We start from the raw sequence: 27,976 nt of genomic DNA on the forward strand, positions 1-27,976 counted from the left end.
GGTCGATAGGACCACCAGTTGGAGCAAAGAGGGTATCTCTTCCCTGATTTATTGCAAATATCTGTCCATGAGGGTTATGGAAACGTGTAACGTTTCGTCGTTAACATATTTGTGGTTGTTGTGAAAACCAATGATCTATCGTAAAAACAGTCTTTCGCGCGGTAGGGTTTGTTTTGTGGTCTTGAAGAAAGTTCTCCATAATCAAAAACTCCTCTTCAAATTCTCTCATTTTCCGCAAGGCAGCATCCAAGGTATGTTTTCTCCCTATTATAAAATTCTTGGAATAAATATTAGAAACCCTCTGTCTCCTCATACACTTCTTTTCAATTCTACTTCGTTTTTTAAATTAGACCAATCGGTCATTGTTTGATTTTTTGTGGCTTGAATTGAAGTTCATTCCGCTTTTTATGTTGTTTCCAGCTTCGTTTTATTTTCATAGCTCGCACAAGTTTCTCAACTTCTGAGAGTTGTCGTTCGTTTAGGGGCGACAGCTGATTAACGGAAAAACAGATTTTTGTTAAACAGATGTCACTATACATATCGGATATTGAAATTGTTGTAGCAGAACCGCCTCCAGTTTTGTATTTTTCAACTTTTTCAGCAACAATTTTTTCTGCATTTTTTTTTCGAATGTTCCCACTTGCCTTCCAAAGTTTTAGAAGTTCTCTTTGATTTTTTGCCTCATTATTGAACTCGTCTGCTAACTGCTTCCATACTCTTTCTTTATCTTTCCATATTACTACATCACTCTTTCTACATTCTAAAATATTTTTTATATTTTTTAACTAACTCTATTAACAGATTAATTTTATCAATGCAGAACTTTTCGGTTCTTTTGATGTCAACTTTCGCCATCTTCAAAATGTCACAATGTTCATAAATTCTCTAGAAAATGCCAACTTTTCAACAATGAATATAACTGCTATAATCGGAACCTATAAAAAGGTGAAACGCTGCAAGAGGTTTAAAATTAGTTTAAACTGGAGTGTCCTCTCAGTCTTTCGACATAGTTCTGTAAAAATATGTTCATCAAATTCATTCAGGTTGGATAGTTTCCAATGTAATGCAACAGTCATAAATTTCTGAAAATAAAATAATATTCATTTTCAAAATAGTTAAATAAATCATAATATAAATAGGTAACGAAGTATTCAACATGAATAAAACTGATATAACATTTTGTCTAAAACAAAAACTCAAATAAAACATTCTACAAAACAGTAACACAAATAAAATATTAAAAAGGAAAAAGAAACAAATAACGTTTCTGTTGAAATAAAGAAATAAATATATAATCTCAGATATCATTTTGATTCTGTCAATATTTGAAACACAATGGGCATATACCGAATGTGTATTGAAACGAGTTCAAATTAGTTTCAGAAACGACACGTGACTGATCCTGTGACAGATACTACATTTTACGTTACGTGATGACCGATTCATTTCAATCCCGCCAAGCAAACGTTTCCGAAACATTAATCACTCACACTTTACCTATTTACAATTTTATTGAAGAAAAACTCCAAATTGTAATCATCGAATTTATCATGGTCCTCAATTTCAGTTGACCAATTTAAAATATCTACATCACATTTATTGATTCCATTTCAATATTTCCCAAAACAGAAATGATACGAGTGAAAAATTTTGAAATAGGAAATACTATAAGGTCCTATCCAAATGAGAAATCAACAAGTGAAGGTTGATTCTCGCCTTGACAATATGAAAAAATTCTTGAAGAAAGCTACATGTAACGATTTGAAAGCTTGTCGCTGTATTGAATATATTTAGACATATATCCGATAAAATTTGTCAACTAAAGCTTTCAAAGTCTTCATTACAAATTTCAGTTACATCACACTTAAATTTAAAAAAACATGAAATGTAGTATTTTTTTCCAATGTCTCCATAATATTCTGGATCGGATACTAAACCATTTGGTAAAATCCTTTTCTGGTCTCCATTTTATAAAGTTGGGAGTAGGTGTTGCATTTGAAATACTAGGTAACATTATTAAAAAGATATTATAATTAAGAAAGCAACCGGCTCCAACAAATTTTATCCCTAAAAATGAGCATTAATTTAATTTCTTTTAATGTCCAAATTTCAAAATTGCACCAATCTCTATCTGTGAGATCAAGAAGACCTTGAACTTGATAATAATAAATGTGATTTTTAGAAATGTCAGTTTGTTTATCATAATATTTAATCAGTCCCTCAGAACAGGCTTCATTTGGATCCAGATTTCTACAGGAATATGGACATTTAACTTCAATTAAGCCATCATTTGAAACTAATCCATCAGGTGATCCAGCAATGAATTGGTACATTTTGGCACCCTTAAACCAGATTTGTCACATTTCCTATTAGCTAATATTTCATATTGGGGAATAGCTTCTTTCTTATTGCTTATACCATGTTTTATTGAGCAAGAATTGATATTAGTCGGATTCAAAACTGGATTTAAAATTGTAATCAAACTATGGTCACTTCTGCTGTTGAATATACTTCCAAAATTTGATGCAGTTTACGCGTTTGCGTCTTTCCTGAAATCAAATATGGAAGAGTCTTTGATCTCTGGTCTCTACATCAATCTGATCTAATTGCTCGTTAGTTTTTTCGAAATTTTGATTGAAAAATTATTCATAAATGATGTATATTGAAAAGTAATTGATGTTCGGGGTATCTTCGAGATTTTCACTGATTTTTGTCGATAAATTGAAAATTGATCATCTGCAGTTTTAGCTTCACAGAATTTATAAAAAAAAATACTGCTCAAACTCGTATCTAAGTTATCAATACACAATAGATGGACCTACCCGTCGCATTTATCACATTGTACCCAATCAGCTCGAAAGTCCAAATCAACTGGTTTACAATAAATACATAAAATTCGATCAGTGCCTCCAGTTAACTGAAATGATTGAAAAGTTTTCAGTACATGTTCAAGTGATGTTCCTAAAAATTGTTGTATAGAACATTTTCTTTCTTTTTCCATATTTCTTGTGAAGCAAGGCCGTCGTTATATATCTCAACTGAATCATCTCTGCAACATTTTGTTGCAGTATGAATAAAATATATTTTCTAAGCTATCCGACTACTCCTTTGGCGCATAATTCCTTTAGCAAGTATGTTTTTAACTAAACCAAATCATCGTTCCACTGGAGAATTACTCAGCCTTTCTTTATTCATCAACAGAATGCCACTCCATAGGGAAACAAATGGCATATAATGTAAAAAAAAAATAAAAAAAACTCCTGATGTTTATATTCATTTTTAGGAAAGTTATCATCAGAACCCAAGGTGCAAGTAAGACAAAGTTGTTTGAAAAATTGGCAATAATTAGTTGAGTCAAAGTTTCCTAGGCTATCTTTGTGAAAGTCAAAAACAAAATGATTTTTATTCAAACATGTGAAAACAACATATGTGCAATTGAGTTTTATTTGAAGGAAATTTCCCGTATCTCCAGCTTTTATTTCTGAATCAACTATCAACCTTTTATAAGCTGCCTCAAATTGTCTAGCAATTGGATTGTTATCGAATCCCCCACGACTTCTAACTGCTCCAAAGAACAATTCAACATGATCCTGGGATAATTTATAAGTTAGAATATATTTCAGTTTTCCAGATTCGACATAAGATTTGTAAAGGCCTTTGAGGCTCTCTATACAAATAAGAAATCCTAAAAAACCAGTTTTTCTCTTTGATTTCAATACCTCAACTTTTCCTGTAGACAGATGCAATATATATTCCTTAATAATGTCAAGATAGTCGAAAAATTGCTTACTCGTTACAGGAGACAAAGGTTTTTTATGATTATATTTAGCAAATATATTTTTTGTATTGAAAATGTCGAATGAATCATTGAAGTAACGGGCGAACAATGCAGTTGCTTCCGCTCCTTGGAATTCAGGCAGTAATAAATCTTTACATAGGTATATCAAAGAATCTGCTACACTTTTACTTAGCGTTTGTGTGGCGATTTTGACTTTCATTTTTTCTCTAGTCCACAGTATGTGACGTTTTCGCAGTTTTGTTGCAGCATATAACCCCTCATTATATTGAATGGACTAAGTTGTCAAAATAATCCCAACTCACTTGATTTTTATCAGAGTCTTGGCAAGTTCTTGTAAGATCCCAAACAATTTCTTACCAATTTTATCATATGACATGGATCTAGAAATAAATATACCTTTTCCTTCGTAACAGGATGATTGAAATGAGTTTTCATTGGTGAAACATTGAAATCTGCTCTCAGAATTGAAGCCATCTTGAAATTGGCAGCAGTACCATCAAATGTTATAGAGGACACAATTACCCTAGTTTCATCAACCAACTCTAAACATTTCTTAACAAGACCAGCTTTGTCAGATCCAGAAAGACCATCTAAGAGAAAATATCCAACAGGTATTTTCCAACAACTGTTCAAACAAACTAGCATAAACACCAACACTTCTTTAGCTTCAGAAAGTTGATCGCTATCCAAATCAGTACCAATATCTACATACCCATTCAACTTGTTTTCGAACGGACATTTCATCAAAAATGAAATTAAAAATAATATCACATTTTTTTTTTGGTTAGCTGCATCATAGTCCAGTCATTACAGTAAGTTCGCCTCGGAATTCGAGATACCCAGCTGTAAGTCTGTAAATACTTGTATATTGACACCCTAAAAGTTGTCTCAAAACCTATATATGGTAGGGTGTAAGCAACTATTAAATTTCAAGGTCAAAAGTCACAAAAATCGGTTTTTTGCGCTTTTTTTGAAAATATCTCATTTCCTATGGGTTTTTTGCCATTTGTATTTATTATCAATATTGTAGAATACAAAATTCTCTACAAATTTTGTTAAAAAAAATGTTTCATACTGTGAACCGTTTTCGAGATAGAGGGCGGAGAGCACGCGGTCACAGCATCACTTCAGGTCAACCGGTGCCTCCGGTCGAAAACGCGCCATATATAGTTGATGAACTATCGATAAATCAATGATTATAAATATTTGTCAATTTTTATTAACTATTATATTATATTTTATCATTTTTTTCCTAAATTATTCACTTTTTATTCACTATTAATTTATTTAACAACACTTAACTGCCCATGTAATTGCAGAATTGTTAATAATTATTAGGAATTATATTTGAATTTTAACCTAATTAATATTTATAACTTCTTACATGATGAAAAAAAAAACAAATAAATTATGAATTAATCTTTTTATTAAAAAATATCATTGAATACATTTATTTTTATTGAAAGTTAAGAAATGGAATAAAGGGTACAAAAACTACATTTTATAATTTTAATCATCTTCTTCCTCTTCATCGTCGTCTTCTGGCTGCTGGTAAATTTCAAACTGGTCTTCATTATCGTGTTGCCTAGGTTGAACTGGTATAGGCTGATTTGGCCAAACTGGTTTTTGACTATATTGTGACTGGAAAGTGTTGAAATTTCCAGAAAATTGGGGGTATTGCTGAAAGTGGGGTTGATGATTTAAATAATGTTGGTTATTGAAATTATGCCCTTGTGATATATTACCAAATTGTGGTTTAGGAACCAAATTAGTCCTGGGAGTTGTATTTTTTGTTTCGTTTCAACTTCCATACATTCTTTCAAAGTTTTCAAATTCATTCGCGTACGCCATTGCGTCTTCCAGTGAAGCTGGTTTTTTAATATGCATATTACTTTTCAGGATGCCAGTACACCCTGCAATGAAGGTACTCAGTGTTGTTTTATCATAGTGATTAATGTGACATAATTTTCCGGGTTCGGTTAAATTGACATCATTACTTATTCTCTGAACAACACTACTTTTCAACAGCTGTATTCTACTCCCAAAATTAATAAGGTTTTCCCCCTTATAAGGTTTTCCCCCTTATAAGGTCTAGTTCTCGTGAGTTTTTGAACTAAACACTCTAAATCCCTGCGATCTGAAAAACTTTGGAAAAGAGCATTTTTCAGTTTCTCCCAAGTATTTAATTCTATCCTATTTCCTACCATTGCTTCTGCTTTTCCTACTAATTTTTCTTGTATATGTTTTTGAAAAGCAGCATCTACATACATGGCATAATCGTTTAACAGGCTTTGACAACGAGTTATGAATTTATTAAGAGTATTGCTATCCCCATCGTAGGGTTTTATGTTTGCCAAACGAGATTTAAAAAGGTTCCAGTCGACCATTCGAGGTTCCGCTGGTGGCATGTTTGGAATATTTTGATTATTGTCTTCGACTGACAGATTATTTAATAGTTGCAAAATATTTTCAATATCGTTTATAAATTGTTGATTTTGATGAATAGAATTCAGTATCTATCGATCGGCAATAATTTAACTTTCAAATTCAATATAGTTATTATTATAATTCATCATTTTCGCAAGTAAATTTAATGACAATATCCAAAATTCAGTTGGAATCAACGTCACTACCCTATCTCTCCCAAAGTCCTCAAAAAGAGGGGTTTAGGAAAGTCGAAAAGGAATTTGGCACTTACAGTTTGGTGATTGTAGTCTCCTGGTTTCTTTCCCGATTCTTCCTTCTGCAAAGAGCTCCTTGAATCCCTCCGATCCTCGCTGAAGAAGTTGAAACTTCAAAGTCACGAAAACGATTTCTGGCACAATGCAAATGTTCTTTTTCACGACCGCGAGAATCCTACCGACTGCGCCAATTATGTATTAGAAATCGAGAACTCAGTTTTTAAAAAGAAAATCGATTTCACATAAGACTCAAAAAAGCGTTTATTCACTTCGAGAGCAGTACAAAGAATGAATTTTTATTAAGACAGTTATTACAAGATTTGAAATATAATGAGTTTGCAAAGTCTCAGGCTCCTGTAGATAAGGCACGTTTCTTGATATCTGTTTCCACGTAACTCGCGTCTTTCAGCTCATGGGAAATTCTTTCTCTCCTCCTGATATGATACATCATTCGAATACAACAATTTTGAACTTTTTGGATTCGACGTATGTCACTACAATCTATACATGAACTATACACAATGTCGCAGTGATTGAAATGGGACAATATCATAGTTTCGTTCAACATTTTCCTCACTTCCCAACTTGAATATATTCTCCGCTGATATATAACGGAACGGTAATAGGAACAGTAGGGACTGTATACCGTTATGATACTTAACAAATGTTAAAGTAAATCCCTCAAAGACGACTTACCTTGAGTGGATTGCGACTGTCTCATCAGAGTCCTGAGATTGGTACTACCAGTTCTTGGAATCGAAGCTAATCCGTGTATCAAGAAGCACGATATTATGCGGTGTGATAAACATAAATATTATCAGCAAAAAAAGGAATATTCACAGTTGAACTGGGCAGTCGAGAATGGCGGACAATCAACCACATAGAAAAACAATGCAACAACACTAATGTTCGTCCCTTTTCATCGCTCCAACACACCACAGAGGGCGCAATCATATTGAAGTCGTTTTGAGGGTACAGGGTGAGGCAAAATTAAGAAAATAAAAATGGGTATGTTAGCCGTTCCGCAACAACCAACTTTAACGACGCCTAGGCTTTTCGAAGTTTTTCCTCAAAATAATGATGTGTAATGCATTATTTGAATATATGTGTTGAATGTGGTACAATATGAGGGCAACATATATGTATATTCAAATTGTCATATTCGTAAGCTTTTGATTTCATTTTCCGTAAAATTGTCAAAACTTCTTTCTCTGGAGTGGGAGAGAATTCAAGTATTGTAGTAACAGAATCCATTGTATTGTCAGGATAGTATTCAAGGATGTTACTAGAAGGTATTCGATTATCGTGGGAGTGATTCGCGAAATACTTGTTAATTTCGTTGACGTTCTTCAATTATATTGGTAAATCATTTTGGTGTTTTTTTATATCAAGTTTTTTGAGTACATTCCATTTTTCTTTGATATTACAACCACGTAATTTAAATTCTAAATAGGTTTTTTTTCTCTCTTTTGATTGCTAATGCAGTAAAATTTCTGAGTTGCTTGTAGTATTTCCAATTGGGAAGTGATTTTGTTTTTTTATATTTATTTAACGCTTTATCTCTCAATTTCTACATAATTTCAATAATTTCCGTTATCCATGGTTGTTTTTTATTTTTATATCTGAAAGATTTCGTTGTAAGTGGTGCATAGGCATCTACTAAGCAAAGAATGTTATTATTCAGAAAATCAATTTTTGCATCAATATGATTGATATCATAAATGTTATTCCATTGCATAGCTTCGAGATCCATATGAAAAATCATTTGAATTCATACTAGATAAGTTACGGAAAGTTATAGTACTGTGCAAATTAGTCGTTTTGGGTTATTCGAAAATGCAATAAATTAGGAAATGTTTCACCAAATTTGTGTCTAAAACGCCAAAATCCTGAACGTCAAAATTGGTGTAGAGATGATCAATTAATGTCATTGCACCATTTGCACCACTCATATAGTTCTCAGGTTCACGAAGACACAATTCGACTTCAATTCAGTCGACAAATGTTGAACCGATAATTGGAGATCTACAACATCGATCCAACCTTAACTTACATACCACACATCTTTGAATGGTGGAACTGAAATTGAATAGAAAACAATAAACAACCTCCAACTTGTTTCCATTCCTATTTTATTTGTAGTTATAAAGTGAGTATATTCAACTAAGTTAGTAATGTTTATATTTCTATGTAATTATCATATAAATCTTCTAATATATGAATATTGATAAAACAAAAAAAACACTATAAATAATTACTATTATTATTCAATTATATTGAATTCGACTAGAGATCGCGTTTTCATGCCAGCAGAATTTTGTGGGCTCTGACCTAAATACACCATCGTATATGTACCACCCGATGAGTTGATACAAGTTATATCATCATCACGGAATTGCAACGAAATACGTTTTGGTAGCCATGTTTTGAATAATTCATCGTTGCTTACATCTTCCAAGGTTAATAAAATTGATCTACCAAACCTTGTAAACCAAGTTGACATATTCCTAATTATGTACACTTCATCAATTGGCAATGATTATAAGACCTTTTGCTCTAGTATTTCAACCTCCTGTACAATCATATTATTGATTTTATGTAAGTATACTTTTGAAACGGACATGCTGAAAATATGTACGAAACTATAAACAATATCCAACAGAAAAATACACTCACCGTCTTATTTCTATTACGAACTGAATAACAGTCTACCAATTGCTAACTGCTGCAGATATATTCGTCTACTGATTTCATAATGTGTCAGGCATTTTTTATGTTAAACAGCGCGAGTCACCCCCACCATGAATCCGTGCTACATTGCAAAAGGTACACATTGCTTGTTGTTACCCACCAAAGATGCCTGACGTCACAGCCAAGCCCACTTCTCAGCTGTACGCGTTAACAGAAGTCGATACGAACAGACAGCGTTCGTTGCGCCATCGTTAGGGGACAGTCCTCGCCGCCTACGCTTCATCATCGACCACGAGGGTAGAGCGATGCGTTACTTCACATCCATCGCCGCATCGAGAGAGGTAAGGACACACCGATAAATACGCATTACTCAGCCACACGCCGTGGAGTGCACATCTCGCTCTCCTACCGTTGAGCGGTTGCTGCTGTGACATCACACCACTAACTTGGTGGACTCACACCTATGGAAAATTCATTACTTGGAGAATATTTGAAGTATGCAGACGTATCTTTGTACATAGACACGCACATGATAAACCCTGTACCCTTCATTCTCACACACACATGCACACCAACCAAATGTGATTACGTCATTATGTCACACACACAAAATATGTGTTACTGCCAAGCGTACTTTGAGTATGTTTTTTTAATTGTGTGTTCAATTAATTCTAGAAGGTACTCAAAATCTGCCGAGGCAGATTAAAAAATATATATTTTTATATATATTCAATATTACACTTTACTACTTAACATATTTCATTCAATACTTACTGGTTTAGTAGTGTTATGACCCACCATCTTCTTGCGCGGACGTTTTTTTTTTTGATTTGGCAGTAAAATAATATCATGATAAGCAGTGCTTAGCACAGCAAACGCACCCACAGCCACTTCTAAGTCTGACATGTTGTGTCAGACTTAGAAGTGTTCCAATAACTTGTAAGGGTTCAATCTCTAGGTTTTTTGAAGGGGGTTGCTGCTGATCCAATGAGACACAGGATAAGGTGCGAAACAATCTATTTTCAGTTCGAGGGGGAGACAGAGTACTTATTTGACTGTTGACTCAGTTCTAAAATAATTACAAATGTTTTAATAAAAGGTGCGAAACAATCTATTTTCAGTTCGAGGGGGAGACAGAGTACTTATTTGACTGTTGACTCAGTTCTAAAATAATTACAAATGTTTTAATAAAATAGTTAAAAGTAGTTAATAAAAACTCCACACACGTGTTACATAATTTATAGTAATAAAAATCATTACCCACCTAAAATAATTTTACAGGCACGGGACTCGACGGTGAATCTTGTCTTCAGTACCACAGTAAGGTAATTTAGAACGAAGTTCACTTTGAAGAGCAAACAAGAAGAATCTTCGAACAATCGAGCAAATATGGCGCATCAAAAACCGTTCTCACTCAGGTCTCTAGAGACCAAAAAGAATCTTGACAGTCGTTCATAAAAAACCTGACCCTGTAATTAGTTTTAACCTCATTTTTTAAACACTCAATAGTAGAAATATCTCAGTTTTGCTTTTCCCATTATTTTTATTTACAATTCAATCTCGGTACATAAAATGTGACCATTTCAGGTGGGCAGTATGTTCCTTTCTCATTTATACTAATTTATTTTGTATCACACTGTATGTATTTATATTGACAGGAGTACCTTCGAGTACCGGGTGTGCGTGCGTGGTACCACGAAACGAGGGACTTACCGCCTCTCTGCCAGTGTCTAAAAATCTGCCGACGCAATTATATAGCTCAACTCACCAAGGTATGTCACGAAAGTACAATATAGTGATACTATTTCTAACTTATGAAGTGTCAGTAACCTTATTATATACAGTCTGCTAATATTGAAAAACACCACCTAAGTAAATACATCAATATTGAAATATAGAGTGGTTATGCATAACTTTATTGCTTTAGTATTGCTAAATTTAACTAAAACTCTTGTGGCGACCCTTGCAGATTTGGTTTGTAAACCTAGGTTAGTTGAATTGGAAAGTTTCTGAGGGTGATTCAGTATATTTGAAATGTTTGGATTGCATTAAATATCAACGTCTGATTTAATTATTTACAGTATATTATTTTTCCTGATTATGTCTACCCCCGAAAAAAAAAGTAATTTCAATTAATTTTCGATGGAGAAATATTTTATATGCAATTTGAAAAAATAATACTATGTTTGGGTACTATGCAAAAAAGTACTTAATAAAAGTAACTACCTTCTATATAGGTTTATCTGTTGCACGTTAAGTATAGAAATATATTCTGATACCAGTTTTCATGAGTTACAATAATCCCTTGTTAACGGAAAAAGTAATTCATTACCTTTTGGAAAGAGTTCTTAAACCATATTTTTCAGTAGAAGACTTGCTGTTGGATTTAGTATATACGGACTTTTACATGATACAACACTTAACTACCTGAAAGATAGAATATATTTCAAGTGATATTGGCACTGATAGTGATTTGGTGTACATTCCAGTTAAAACATTGAATCATAATGATGTGACTGGGTTTAAAAAAATCTATGCAAAGAAGTAACACTCACTGAATAGAAATATGTTTTCAAACATTATTGTTATGTCTGTAAATGATAAATAAGACACTTGATCAAGTTTTACTCTCTTTGAGTAAAACACATTATCAGAAAAAGGGGTACCTATTATAGGAGACATTTCTTGAAATCTTAATTTAAAAAAATATTCTGGTTAACCGTTTCTTTAATAATTCAACATTTTCAATTTTATGGAATCATTTATGGAATGTCTTTTATTGTCAAAAGACAAAAGTTTCGTTGACAAAGTATGTATAACTAAAAATATATACAACGTAGAATATATATCATAAAAGTATACTCCTTTCATTTTAAATTATTCAGTTATCTTCGGCGATCCGCCATATTGAATTTAGAGAGAGGCATTATTTCATTTTTTTATATTTTGTCCAACAAACCCTTTCATTTGATACCAATTGCATTTGAGTGATGACATTTTGGGTCATACGCTATATTGGAAATAGAATGACATCACATAACATTGATTCCACCCTAACTAAAACATAATACGAACAAACATTGCAAGTTCAGTAAAAGTTCGTAATTTGATAGATAGCATTGAAAACATCGTTGGTTGGATCGTATTCCACGGAAAGGATGAACCCCTTTCTATAAGAAATCGGCCATGTTTCGTTTTTATTGGCCAACCTAATAGAGACTCTGCTATAAATCCTATCAAGTTGGCACACTTTTTCCTTATAAATTTTTACTTGAACATTGAATAAATTTGTGGATCATCACATTCTGTTATCTGAATTTATTCAATTGCATGTGTATATTTCATTACAGGTACAAACTGATAACGACCATGAACTATCTACGTTGTTTCATAACAAAAAAAACATATCATCTTCCTCATCCTCCTCAAATGGAAAGCCTAAAAAATATTATGTGTTATTTTTGTGGACATGATGTTCAGACGCATGAAAAGAAACCCATTTCTGTGAACCAGAAGTTTTAGAAATATTCACAAAAAAAATTGAAACTGAAGAAAGAAGGAAATTATTAGCAGTTCTGGAAAAGAAAGGAAATTTTATAAAAAATTCCCGAGGATGTGTGAGACCTGTCAAAGAAGCCCTTTGCTCAGATCAGCCAGTTGTCTTGGTTTCTATAGATGAAAATTTTTGAATCAAGCATAGTGACATAATATGCTCATAAGAAATTGCAATATAATCGTCCCGCGTTTCAAAACTGAAGTTTTCCCGAGTATGAGACCAGATAAAATATCTCTGGAAGCAATGAGTGACTTCCTGATTCGTGCTTTTGGAGCCAGATATCTCTAAATACATCGAGGAAAACATTTCGTCAATATAACTATTAGAAAAATGAGGAACTCATTTATAGTTTTTTTGCTGATTTCAATAGAAAAGGGAGAGACACGAGAGCATCAAAGAAATACTCTAGATGAAATTCAATTGGATGGAAGAGAATTTGCTGAATAACGACAATAGTGAAGGCGACTGCGAAGAAGACGAAGAGAAAAATAGTGATGAAAATATAATCAAAAAATGTGTTCTCAGGTGAAAAAAAAAAACACAGAAAATGAAAATATAAAGGATAAATATTCAAAGAAGAAGGCAAATAAGCAAAAATATGTTGTTTAATTAAAAAAAAAAGAAATCTCTCCAAAAGAAAGGAGTGTCAAGAACTCGAAGAGTTGTATGCTGATGTTCTACATAATAAGGACTGGCCCAAAATTAAAGTTTTCATTCAGAACCTTTATTCAAAGTATTGAATCAGTGTGTAGATTGAAATGAATATATAATAAATATAGTTATACATTTTTTTATGTATCTGCGGTCTCTACTTTTGTTAATTCCAAATGAATAAAAAATACTGAAACAGGTCAATTTATTGTAAACAGTCGATGGAATATGAACAGAAATAATATTCTTATATTCACAACTAAATGTACTGGTATGTCTTTAGGTTCTTCAATGATTGAAACATTCAACAAATTATATCAATTCATTCAAAAACTTGAATATACAATCTGAAACTAATACTTCAATATCAGTTTTACACGTGTTTTATTGGTTCAGCCCTAATAGGGCTGGTCAGTTCTTGTTAATTGCTCCGAAATATAATCAGCAACAGAAAGACTACAAATATTTGTCTGCCAAAATGACACATCGTCACCTCTAGCATACTATCAGTCTGTATTATTTGCGAAGGTGTTTATATATCTGTTCATGATTAAATTACTTTTGACTATTATAGGTTCAGACTATCATTTTTTAAAAAGTTTCCTATGAGAGAAACATTAAATAATAGGTAGTACTCGTCACACCTCTTTTCTCAGCAATCTACAGTCTTGATGAGATGAAAAAAATTATAAAATCGTTGGGCGTAGCCTAACCTGAGTAAATATGTAAATACTACGCCCAAAGTTTTATGTCATTTGTTTTTCGGGTGTCAGATGAGATTTTCTATTCTAGTGACTCTTCATATGTACCATCCAACTCAGAGGTGAATGTAAAAGTACGCCGCATTCAATACACGTCTTACAATGCGTTTCCAGATACTACTGCTTAATATAATTGTTATTTTCAGCTAATCATTTTTAATTTTTCTTTTTTTTTTTTTTAGTTGTTTCAGGGATTTCAAATTATTTTATGTAGTAGACAATGGAAGTTCAAACCAGTGAAATTGACCCTTATACATAATAGATGCGAGAAATTATTTTTTGTAATCAAGGAAAAACATGTTTCCACTCAGGTTTTAAACAGTGAAAAATATTGATATGGAAGTGCTCATTGGATGAAATATTATAAAGAAGTATGACTTTGTGACAAATCACATCTATTTCAGTTATTTCCATTTTAACTAGTATCGTTTCGCCATCTGGTGAATTTTCTCGGTAACTTATCCGCCGCAGTGAAGGCCGATTCCAGTTGTTTACAGTTTTATACCGTCCTTAATCATAAGTAGTGATGGCCCTCATGCCCTCCGGGATAGGCAACCAATATTTCATTTTGACTGGTTTTTTGCATTGGCAAAGTATTTCCAGGGTCAAGTTTTTTATGAACGATTGTCGAGATTCTTTTTCGTCTCTAGAGACCTGAGTGAGAACGGTTTTTGATATTTGCTCGATTGTTCGAAGATTCTTCTTGTTTGCTCTTTAAAGTGAACTTCGTTCTAAATTACCTTACTGTGGTTCTTGAGGACAAGATTCACCGTCGAATCCCGTGCCTGTGTTTAAAATACTGACACTTCCGTCAGCAATTATTTACAACGAACTAATCTACGTAAAAACGCACATGCATTTATCGCATTCCATATCGATATTCCAAATAACAGATTAACCTTTACGTATAAAAAATTTATTGGTATCAGATTATTCAACTCTCTACCAGACTTTATCAAAGAAGCTTCAATAGCCATTTTTGAAGCGAAACTGAAAACTCACTTACAATGCTCTGCCTATTATGACATCTCTGAATTTAGATTTCCTCAATGTTAGTCGATAAACTGTGTGTAACATTATTGAACCCATTTTAACAAACATGTAAATACATTTTATATATTTAAAAATTTGAAATCCAAAAAAAACAGTGACGTGAAAATGTATAATTATTATTGTGAAATCCAATAAGTATATTTTATTCATGAACAAATTTTATTTAGTTTTAGGATTGTGTGTAGTCAATGACTTGTCGAAACAGTATGTCGTGTATTACTGACCAATAAAGTACAATACAATACAATACATACCTTTATATGAAATATAAATTCTTTTCCAGATCTGAGTATATTTTCCTATCTTCTACAAGGAAATGACGATTACAATTTCCCTAACATTCTACGGAAATAAAAAATGCTGTCAAGTATAATGAATGAGTCAATTTCGGTCCCGACAAAACAAACCCATCATTAGTGTCGAGGCTAAGGAACCGGGTTCGATTCTCACTACTATACATTTCTTTCAATTAGGATCACGTGACTGGAAAGTAACGAAGAGGCCAAAGGGTGAGGCGGAGTCGCAAGGGGTCTGAGCGGTGATGCGGAATTCTAAGGGGCCGAGGGGCGGAGAGTATAACGTGTTCAAATTACAAATTCGGCTATCTTCCACCAGACGGCCTACCCTTCATTAACAAGACTCCTTTTGTGGTAGAACTCTGTTGTTTAATATGTTATATTCTTAGAAATTGTATAATCCAGTGTCGTTATTTGATTTAAGATTTTTTTTAAATGAATCGAATTGCTTGAGGTAGCCATGTTAGCTTGTCTTTTCTGTTCGTGTAGGGAACGACGCTAGTCGAGATTTGTGTACCACAACAGAAAAAGCAAATTAGTGAGTGAATTTGAATCCAGAGTGGATCATTAATAACTTTGAATGTTGCTGCTTCAATTGTGCACTATGTCTAGTGACCATATTTTGTTTGTTCCTGTAAAGACCTGAATTTAACCTCGGTACGAGGTGGGTTTTTGCAAATTTTTTTGATAACCACATTTCTGAAATGTTCGTTTTCCGAAAGGTTTTATGGAGGAGGAGATTTCTGGAGAACCTTCTTCATCCCATGTAATTTGAGTTGATCTTAAATGTACGAGAATATTTCCTTTTGGTTTCCTTCATTTTGCTGATGGCAGTTTCTGCGTTGGTCCTGTCCGTCATTTTGTCGTATTGGACTGAAATCTTTTCCATGAAAATTTGATTTACTTTTCTCAAGCGAGATATTGCAATGATGAATTATTTTCCTGCTCTAATTGTCTCTCCGGATTGTATGTAACTGGTTATGAGAATACATGATTTTTGCCTCTCCATTTCTTTCATGGTGAAGACGAAAGAAAGATTGTTCAACTTTGCAGCCCGTTTCAACCACTCAAGATGAACTACTTTCCCCAACAATCGTCTTTCCGGATTCTACTTGGTCATGAGGATTGAGAGGGTGGTCCATCTGAAAAGCCTGTCAAAAACCATTCAGCCCAAGAACGTTTCATCTACTCCCCTAGTTGTCTTTCCTTATTTTATCTGATTACGACGTACCTGAATGGAGTGGATGGTACAACTTTTGGTTTCAACCAACTTCGTGGGATTTTAGACTACCGCTGAGTCTATTCAGGATAGTATACCTAAACCAATTTTAATATTTTTCCTGTTTTACCTGCCACCTTTTTGATGTACATCATAATTGTGTGTAATAACCATTGTTCGATACTGGACGACCGCTCTAATTTTTTTAAACACTTGAATAAGGTCATCACATGAATTACTTTTTATATTGGTTTAACTGATTTGAAATCATACGTAATATTGTGTCAATTCCCAAGAAATTGCTTGTAGGATTATAATTTACCTTTTTATATGTCATATCCTCTATTATTATATTGTTATTGATGAAAGTATTTGTTTGACTTCAGATTCCTTCCTTTGTGATTATTGAATATTGATGTGTGACTTTTAAAATTGATGAAGTATTACAGGAAGTGTACACTAAATTTTCCTGCATCTTTTTTTCCCATTTCGGACAAAATCTGAGTTATCTTTTAAAAAGAATTGGGTGGCGCACAAATTTTATTTCAAACACAATCAATTAATGAATCTCGACCACATGCTCTACCTATTTCAATAGCTAACGGCACAAACTTTTCCTAAAAAAGAAAGAAAACAGTTCAGTAGCGCCTCGTGCGTGGGGCCTGATTTTTATATAAGTGTTTGACTTCATATCACATTAATTTTCAATTAAATGCTTGAATGGGAACCTGAAGTAAACTTAGCTGAAGTAAGTTTCGACAGGCATTTTTTTGCTCTTATAGTGAGTGATTGAATTTTTTTTTGGAACATATTAATCTGAGATTGAATTTTAAATTATTTCGATATCCTGGAGGAGACATTCCAAACAGTGAATTTGCTTTATAAAGAGTGCACTCATGAATCAGCTATCAGGGGTGTAGTCTACACAAAAAAATCAAGACAAACGAAGAAAAATTCTTGCTCGTATACTTGATAGGGAAGATAATGAACTCAAACGCCCTGGAGCTTTGATACAACTTTTATTATATGAGTTCGAATTTCAAACAGAGAAAAGAGCTATAACTGATTGGATTTCCTTCTATGAAATTCATTTTGAATGACTTTGAGGGTACTTCTGAGGATGCAATTTTTAAACGCGTAGTGTAGAGTAGCTCATGTTATTGGACTTGTCGATCGAATGCCTATTCCGGCAGACGATGTTGATGAGGTAACTACTTTTGAGAATTAGTCATTGGGTGAATGTATTTTACTAGACGCAGAACTACATGAGAAAGCTCAAACAGCGGACTCACAAGTTCAGGGAGCATCTGCAAATATTGCACCAACATCTGTTCAACCTGTGTTCAATATTCCACCTCCTGTCGTCTCATATAGTTCAAGACAATTACCTGTCTCTGATTGGGTTTTGAAATTTTCAGGTGATCCCAAAGAATTGTACTACTTTATTGATGAAGAATCTGAATATGCAAATGCTCGGGGACTGACAAAATTAGAACTTTTTAGATCTGCTGTTGAATTATTTTTTGTAACGCATTCTTATGGTTTTTGCAAATCAAGCACATAGTGACAGATTGGGACAGTTTAGTAGTGAAGTGAAACGCTGATTTTTTACCTCCACATGAGAAAGATGATATTTGGGAGTCAAACAAGGCTAGGAAACAGAACAACAATCAAACGTATAGTTATATATTCTGCTATTCTGAAAAAATATTTTAAACGACTTCCTAGACAACCTTTCGAGATTACAAAAGTTAAAATAATGAGGAAAAATATTCTACTCGATTATATTTCTCACTAAGCTCTTTCTGAAACAAATACCGTAGAAGAGTTATTCAAACTTTGTAAACATCTGGAGCAAATTATATTAAAAATAAGTCTTTACAAACGAAAGTTTCACAAGTGATCTGTTTAGGCTTTCATGTTGAGAACTCAGTTCTAACCGTTCAACATAATATTTCAACTGTTTCAAATTCACCATCAGTTACTCAAAATAATGGCTCTAGTACGCAGAACAATCAAAGAAATTCTAATACAAATGAAAATCATTCAAAAGGTAATAAAAACACAAGTTTTAGTAAAAAGTCTAGTGAGTGTAATAGAAGTTCAAGTCAATCTTTTGTTAAAAATGATAACGTATTTAGGGAAGAAACCTCTATTTCATCTAAAAATTAAAATAAATCTTCAAAAAATATGAAAACTCTTTTGTATTGGAATTGTCGATTTCCGAATCGTACGTATCATAAGTGTACAATGAAAAGGGCAGTATTTTGTTTCCGATGTGGCGCTCAAGGTGAATTGAGTAAAACTTGTGAAGTTTGTTTGGAAAACCAGCAAGGAGAGGGTGTTTATCTAGCCGACACTTTTCTCCAAATTATTTTGAGGCCAAACTTTAAAATTTTTCAAGGGTTTCAAATTTTAAGAAATCATTTGCAGAGGAAGCTTCAAGATTCATTGTTATATTTGGATAATATGAAAAATCCAACAGGTAAACTGGCTAGGTGGGTCCTACGCCTCAGACAATTTTCATTTGATATTGAATGTAGTGCCAGACACATTATATCGTATTTCCCAAAGTGACAGTTCAACATGTTTCATTTATTGATATTTTACCTTGTGTCCCAGACACATGGTACAACAATATAAAAAATTAAATCAGTTAAAACCCTGATCAATTTTCTCAATGGAGAATAGAAAATGATCAAATTTTTAAATTTGTTGCTTCAAAAACTTCCCTTAAATCTAACGTGAGGGAATGGAAAATATTAGTACCTAAATCTCAAAGAATTGCTCTCATAAACTCTTTACATGATCCTCCTACCAGTGCTCATTTTGTTATTTTATTTCATCCATGTCATATATTTCATCCCAAACACTGACTAATCAGTCAATATGATCGTCACACATCTCCAAAATAAAAAATCTGAAACATTTTATTGTTTATTATCATTCACATATAAAATATCATACATTTTGGTGTTCACAAACTTACTCTAGATGTACAACAATGAGTCATAATCTTATAATTACAACAAATTCACTGGTTTAGACAAGTACTGATATACCTATAAGAAAAAAAATTGTAATGTTATGTTTATTCAGTCCGACCTCAGTCGCATCATCAGAGCTCCCACATCGTTGCCAGAAAAATTAGGCACTCAACTCTGAGTATTCTCAATTATGTACTTGTGATGCACTGTTTGGAACCTCTGGTGCAGTAATGAATATAATTGGAGTTTTTTCCCAACACCAAACCGTTATTTCCAACACATCGATACATGATCAAAGATCAAATCTTCCTCTTGAAGATGATCACATAATTGGCGGCTGATTCTGTAAAATCGCAAAAGAAGTATGAGCAGAAGCAAATGCTTCTTGAACATGTCGTAATTGAAACGTTATAGTTTTCCTCAAATATTCACATTCGTATCGTGATTGAAATTGTATATTTTTCCTGAGATATTCACATTCCAAAATTGGCGGCTGATTCTGGAAAATTCTTTCAAGGGTTCTCATCATTGCATAGACCCGTTTTGACATCTGTTGTTTGTTCTTTGGTAGAATTGGGTTGCCGCTGCATGAATCGCATATGCGTCCAAATGTGATCATACAACGGAGTACAAAATCGGGTAACTAGGGACCTGAAAACGATACGGTACATGTAACGTCGCGAATTTCTTCGTTGGATGAAGGATAAAACGACGTTTCCAAATCTTGAATCCGTGAATATATTCTACAAACTTTTATAATAAATTTCATCACTGGGGAGTGCAATAATAACATTGCATATACTTTTCAACAATTATTCTGCAGTTTTGGGATCGCAAAAGAAGTATGAGCAGAAGAAAATGCTTCTTCAACATATCGTAATTGAAATGTTATAGTTTTCCTCAGATATTCACATTCGTATCGTGATTGAAATTGTATGTTTCCTCGGATATTCACATTCCAAGATTGGCGGCTGATTGTTGAAAATTCTTTCAAGTATTCTCATCATTGCATCGACCCGTTCTGACATCCGTTGTTTGTTCTTTGGTAGAATTGGGTTGCCGCTGCATGAATTGCATATGCGTCCAATTATAATCATACAACGGAGTACAAAATCGTGTAACTAGGTACCTGAAAACGATGCGGTCCGTGTAAAGTCCTTGGATGGAAGATAAAAACGTTTCCAAATCTTGAATCGGTGAAGATATTCTAGAAACTTTCATAATGAATTTCATGCAATACTAACATGCAAAATACTGCAAAAGACTAGTTGATACACAATTTACAGTACACAGGATCCGAATATATCAATGATCAATTTCCTCCATAATCTTATATATAGTTTAATCAATGCTCAGAAAGAAAAAGATACTACAGAAAAAACACCAAAATTGCTCCCTGGATGAATAACTCCTTACTAACCATGATCAATAGTGAAAACCAAATGTTCAGAAAACTCTAGAGTAATCTTAATAATACTGCGATACAGGATTAATATAAAAAATACAAAAACAAAGTAACAAACAAAATAAACAGAACAAAACAAAATTATTTCAGGAACCAAATTGAAAAAAATAATGGAAACACAAAAAAGCTTTGAAACTTTGTAAAGGAACTCACCGGTACACAATCAAAAACAAAAGTTACTGGTCCAATAAAAAATGATAATGACGAGCTTTTAACCGACTATAAAGGTATAGCCAACGAATTCAATGACAAATTCGCAGGTATGGGTGCAAAAATAGCCCAAAAAATCTCAACGAGTAGAAATTATAACGCACATCAATAAATTCTATCAAACTCATTAGCTTTAACACATACCGACTCCAAAGAACTGACTACACTAATAAATGAGTTAAAAAATCTCAAATCGGCTATGATGAAATTAAATCAGAAGTAATAAAATCAATCTCTCAGTTTATTATTGAACCACTTCAATTCATCATTAATCAATGTATATCTAAAGGTGTTTGGCCTGATGCCTTAAAAAAATCAGTAATTTTCCCAATTCACAAAAGAGGAGATAAAACCTCAGTGAACAACTACAGACCAATATCCCTGATCACACACTTATCGTAAGTTTTTGAAAAATTATTGAAAAATAGGTTGACGTCATTTATAAACAAATATCAGCTAATTTCAGAGAAACAATTTAGCTTCAGACAAAATATTTTCACCGATGATGCTTTAATAACTTTAACTGAGAAGATACACAAGGCTTTAGAGAACTCCACACCTTCTCTCTGTCTATTCATTGATCTCTCGAAAGCCTTTGAAACCGTGGATCATAAAAAACTTCTGAATACATTGGAAAATAACGGTATTAGGGGCAATTTCCTGAAACTGTTTGAAAGCTATTCACTCAATAGAGAACAGTCAGTAAGAATCGAAGGGATACAAAGCGAGCCGAGAAGAGTAGAATGTGTTGTGCCCCAAGGTACAATCTTAGGACCAACTTTATTCAATCTCTACATAAACGACCCATTCAAACTCAATACAGCTGGTACAATAATTGGATATGCAGATGATAAAGCCATTTTTTATGAGGAAAAGACCTGGAATAACCTCTAAAATGTAGTTGAAATGGATTTTAAAGCTATAAAAGAATGGTTCGACTATAAACTACTCATTGTTGATATGGAGAAAACCAATTTCTTACCCTTTAGTTGCAATTCAAACAATTCCTGCCATTTTGACAATCTCCTTATCAAAAACCAAACATCAAACTTTAAAATTCAAGCTGTTAACGAAGTGAAATATTTGGTATTTATTTGGATAGGTACCTGAAATGGGATACTCATATCAAGTATGGCATCAAGAAACTTCAGACAATCCTATTCAGATTCAGATTTCTGAGGAAATACCTCCCCATTAAAGAATTGAAAAATCTTTATTATGCGCTGGTTGAAAGTCATTTGAAATATTGCATTGTAGCCTGGGGAGCTGCTCTACGTACCCATCTTAACCCGTTAGAAATTCTGCAAAGGAAAATACTTGAAATTATAATGCTTAGAAACAATCGCTATTCCTCGGACGAACTATACAAGGAATGTCAAATAATGGACCTTAGACAGCTCTATTTTTACAACATACTCGTCAAATACAATTCCAACAAAAATCAAATAAAACCAGAACATCACAGTTACTATACAAGAAATTACAAGAAAATACCGTATCCTATCATACTGAAAATGTCAATTTCACAAAGAACACTTTCATACACATCAATCGAATTCTACAATATCATAAAAACAGTAACCGCACTCCAATTTTCAAGAAGAATTTGAAATCGTTTATATTCGAAAAACAAAGACAATATGTGATAAATATATTAGAATAAAAAGTATACCAACCAATTATGCTATATTACCCTAGACACATCATATAAGTTTTATACAAATCTTATTATTATTCTTACATTCTGTCAACATATATTGGTTTATGTCCTTGTTTTATTTCTTTCTTTATGATTTGTCTTGTGCCGTATTATAGAAATTATACTCATTGTTACCATAAACAGGCACCCTGTATTAAGTTTACACGAATCGTATTATTATTATTATTGTTTCATTTTTATTTTCTGTCAACTTACACCGTCATGTCTTTCCGAATTATTTTTTGTTTGTTTTTGTGTTATATTTTATTTGTCTAGTAGCGTATTCTATGAATTATACTCCTTAATATACAATAACGAAACAAGTGCAATAGCGCTTATCGTTCAAGTCTTTATTCGCACTCTATAATGTAGTTCATTTATATTCTGTGCTCTTACGGTGAATAAAGTTTATCATTATTATTATTGTCCAATTGTTATCATACTACGGAGAACAAAGTCGGAGTATAAAATATTTTTTATTCTGGAAAAACAATGGAAACTCTCAATACATCTCTGGGAAGGTACTTGAAAACGATACTGTCCGTGGAAAATCGTGAATTTTCTCGTTGGATGAGAAACAAAACGACGTTTCCAAATCTTGAATACGTGAACATATTCTACAAACTTCCAAAATAAATTGTATCATAGGGGAGTGCAATACTAGCATTGCATATACTTTTTAACAATTACTCTGGAGTTGTGGAATCGCAAAAGAAGTATGAGCAGAAGAAAATGCTCCTTCAACATGTCGTGGTTGTAATGTTATATATAAAATATTATAAATTTTATATTTTTTCACCGATATTCACATTCGTATCGCGATTTAAATTGTATATGTTTCCTCAGATATTCACATTCCAAAATTGGCGGCTGGTTCTGGAAAATTCTTTCAATATTTCTCATCATTGCATCGACCCGTTCTGACATCCGTTGTTTATACAACGGAGTACAAAATCGTGTAAATAGGCACCTGAAAACGATACGGCCCGTGTAAAGTAGGGAATTTTCTCGTTGGATGAAAGATAAAACGACGTTTCCAAATCTTGAATCCATGATGATATTCTAGAAACTTTCATAATGAATTTCAGCACAGGGAAGTACAATACTAACATTGCATATACTTATTAACAATTATTCTGGAGTTTTGGAATAGCAAAAGAAGTATGAGCAGAAGAAAATGCTTTTTCAACATGTCGTAATTGGAATGTTATAGTTTTCCTCAGATATTCTCATTCGTATCGTGATTGAAATTGTTTATTTCCCCTCAGACATTCACATTCCAAAATTGGCGGCTGATTCTGGAAAATTCTTTCAAGATTTCTCATCATTGCATCGACCCGTTTTGACAATCGTTATTTGTTCTTTAGTAGAATTGGGTTGCCGCTGCATGAATCGCATATTCGTCCAATTATAATCATATTACGGAGTACAAAGTCGAAGTTTAAAATGTTTTTCCATCCTGGGCAAACAATGGAAACTCTAAATACATCTCTGGGGGTAACTAGGTACCTGGAAACGATACGGTCCATGCAATATCGCGAACTTTGTCGTTGGATGAAAGATAAAACGACGTTTTCAAATTTTGAATACGTGAACATATTCTACAAACTTTCATAATAAATTGTATCACAAGGGAGTGCAATACTAGGATTGCATATACTTTTCAACAATTATCCTGGAGTGGTGGAATCGCAAAAGAAGTATGAGCAGAAGAAAATGCTTCTTCAACATGTCATAATTAGAATGTTGTAGTTTTACTCAGATATTCACATTCCATAATTGGCGGCTGATTCTGTAAAATCGCAAAAGAAGTATGAGCAGAAGCAGATGCTTTTTGAACATGTCGTGATTGTAATGTTATAGTTTTCGTCAGATATTCACAATCGTATCGTGATTGAAATTGTATATTTATCCTCAAATATTCACAATCCGAAATTGGCGGCTCATTTTGGAAAATTCTTTCAAGGGTTCTCATCATTCTCATCCGTTGTTTTTTGATAGAATTTTGTTGCCGTTGCATGAATCGCATATGCGTTCAATTGTGATCATTCTACTGAGTACAAAATCGGAGTATAAAATGTTTTTCAATTCTGGGCAAACAATGGAGGCTCTCTATACATCTCTGGATGTAAATAGGTATCAGAAAACGATACGGTTCATGGAAAGTCACGAATGTTTCCGTTGGATGAAAGATAAAACGACGTTTCCAAATCTTGAATACGTGAACATATTCTACAAACATTCTTAATAAATTGTATCACAGGGGAGTGCAATACTAGCATTGCATTTACTTTTTAACAATCATCCTGGAGTTGTGGAATCGCAAAAGAAGTATGAGCAGAAGAAAATGCTTCTTGAACATGTAATTGGAATGTTATAGTTCTCCTCAAACATTTACAATTGTATTGTCATTGAAATTTTATATTTTCTCACCGATATTCACACTCGTATCGTCATGTAGATACGAGTGTGAATAGTAGATGTCTAACAGTAGATGTCTAACAGTATCTGGTCGAGGGTCAAGACTTACTATTGACAAGAACAACCTCCCTTCTCAAAATATTGATAACAAATGTATAGCAACGAAGCCTATTTTTGCTCCGATGAGAAAATTATTCGTATACTCTGCAATACTAACCAAAAAACACTTGAAAAACAACCCTGTCATTTTCTTTACCTGAATATTTCCAGCCACATTTCAATAGGAAGCCTTGGAAGCTCTGTATCGCTTTTTTGTTTTGTCCAATAGTATCCTTCATCACTTGTCCCTTCACAAATATGCCACTTGTCTCAATGAGAGATACAGTTGTGATTTGACATTTATATATCTTCCTAAAAATTATTTACCTCTATGAATCGAAGAGATTTTACCTGTCCCCTAATTATAAAAAGGATTTCTAATGAAAACAGGTAAAAGAAAATTCCAAAATTGAATTATTGAACATGTATACAATATGTTTCACAAAAACTCCCTCCAATCCACTGGGTGGATCAACAAATGCAACAAATGTTTATTTCTTTGGGGAGAATGAACCAATATTTCAATCTTTCTTAATAAAACATGAAATGATTGCACAAATAATCTGAACTCAAGTATTGGAAATTGAACTCAACAGGTTGTCGGACATAAATGAAATTATAAGTATATGCTTACATACCAAACGAATTAAATGTTATGAATCAAAATAAATAGTAAGATGATGATATGAATTGGAGATTTTAGGACTATTTATTCTCTTAGTGTTTCTAACTTTGTGGAATTAACCGCTTTGGCGTTAACAAGAGATCATAACAACTGATTATTTTCAGACATGTTAACAATCTGGTCTAATGTTTGACGGCCAGTATATTTGATCGAAGTTGAAAAAAGTACCATAAAAACGCCGTTCACTTGATTGACTATATCCAAAGTGGTTGAGGCTTTTGCATCCGAGGTTTTCAGTATCACTATTTTTCGGGTTTCGCGAGTGACTAGCTACTTCAGGGGTTTACACATCCTGAGTTATCTCCGATGATGATCCATTTAGAAAAATGTTCTCAGGCAATTCATACCACATGGAAGCAGTTCTCCAAATAGAAGTTTTCAAACAGTGAAGTTTGAGGAGTACTGAGTTTAACCTTGAAATGACTGGCAGCCACAGTCCGTCGCGTATTTATGATATGTAGCGCTCTTAGTGGAACCAAATGTGCCAAATCACTTAACACTTGAAAGTATCTATAAGACATACACAAATCTCCAACCTTTCTTCGATTTTCCAGACTATTAAGGTCGCAAGTGATGTTTTTGTCTCCAATCAGGCAAATGGTTTTTTCTGGATGGAATCCAGCAGCTTCAGGATATGCTTAAGGGCGGAGCTCCATACATGTGAACAATACTCCAAAGAAGGACTGATTTGAACTTTATGAAACATCAAAATTTGCCGAGGTGTGTACAGTTTTCTGGTTCGGAACAGTATTCCAAGCTATCAAAAAGCAGCCATTGCAATTTCAGCGACATGATTGTGCCAAAACATATTGGTGTCCATTTCAGCCCCGTACAAACTTATCGAAGCAGAGAGCGGAATTGTCTGTCCTGACATTATTATGTGCTGTTTGGAGACATTTATCTTTTTGAAGAAAACCGACGCCTGAGTTTTCGTGGCTGTGATCGTGATACTAGTTTCTGGTACCACTGGTTAGCCTGAAATGCTACCAATTTTCTTCAATGAACGGGTAAACCTGCATATATGTTTTGTTCGAAAAAGTTGATGGAAAATTGCATTGACAATAAACAGAAGAACAGAAGAATTTGATCATTTTGAATCGTAAATATCAGATATTGAAAAAATAAAATGTCACCGATATGGTTAAGTGATCAAAAAATAATAAATTTGTGAAAAACGAAATATCTGATCTCCCTAGAATTTTTTATTTATCCTGTATTACAACGTATTTTTATAACTTTTCCTCGAAAACGATGAAGCCAAGCAATCAGACCAGAGAACTCAAAAAAACATTTTTCGTTAGAGTTCATTTCATCCAAAACAATCAAGGGCCCTTCAAAGAATATGAAAAATCAATTTACAGAATATTAATCTATGCTTTCTATGATTCTCACCTAAAAAATAGTAACATCGTGTCAGGAGCAGATTCAGAACAATTATCACTCGCAGCCATTTCCAAAAACACCAAAGCACGTTTCACAAATTCTGGATATTCAATTGTGATTTTGTAAGCATACTCCTTATTGTTTTTACATATTTTTACAAGAGTATGAAATACTCTCTCATTGATTGTAGTGTCTTCGAAATATCGCCCTATCAATCTGGTTAATGATGTCAAAATGTTGAAATCCGCCTAAATCGTGAAGAATCAGATTATTCATTGAGGTTGCTCAAGAAAGTCAGTTTTTTATAATGCAACTAGGTG

General features: G+C 33.3%; 1 long non-coding RNA gene across 1 annotated transcript in view; it reads left to right on the forward strand.

Annotated features, from left to right (window-relative positions):
• LOC141486224 (uncharacterized) overlaps positions 1 to 15,964 on the forward strand; it is a 34,057-nt gene extending 18,093 nt beyond the window's left edge. The window contains exons 1-2 of the long non-coding RNA XR_012467713.1: positions 1 to 10,943; positions 12,522 to 15,964. The exon at positions 1 to 10,943 is cut by the window's left edge and continues 18,093 nt beyond it. This is a non-coding gene — a long non-coding RNA (uncharacterized lncRNA). The remainder of the gene's footprint in view (positions 10,944 to 12,521) is intronic.
• Positions 15,965 to 27,976: the final 12,012 nt, after the last annotated feature.

The sequence above is a fragment of the Leptinotarsa decemlineata genome, unplaced genomic scaffold (genome assembly GCF_025532065.1).
Source record: "Leptinotarsa decemlineata unplaced genomic scaffold, Ldec_3_MD MMD2_tig00026347_RagTag_RagTag, whole genome shotgun sequence".
NCBI lineage: Eukaryota > Metazoa > Arthropoda > Insecta > Coleoptera > Chrysomelidae > Leptinotarsa > Leptinotarsa decemlineata.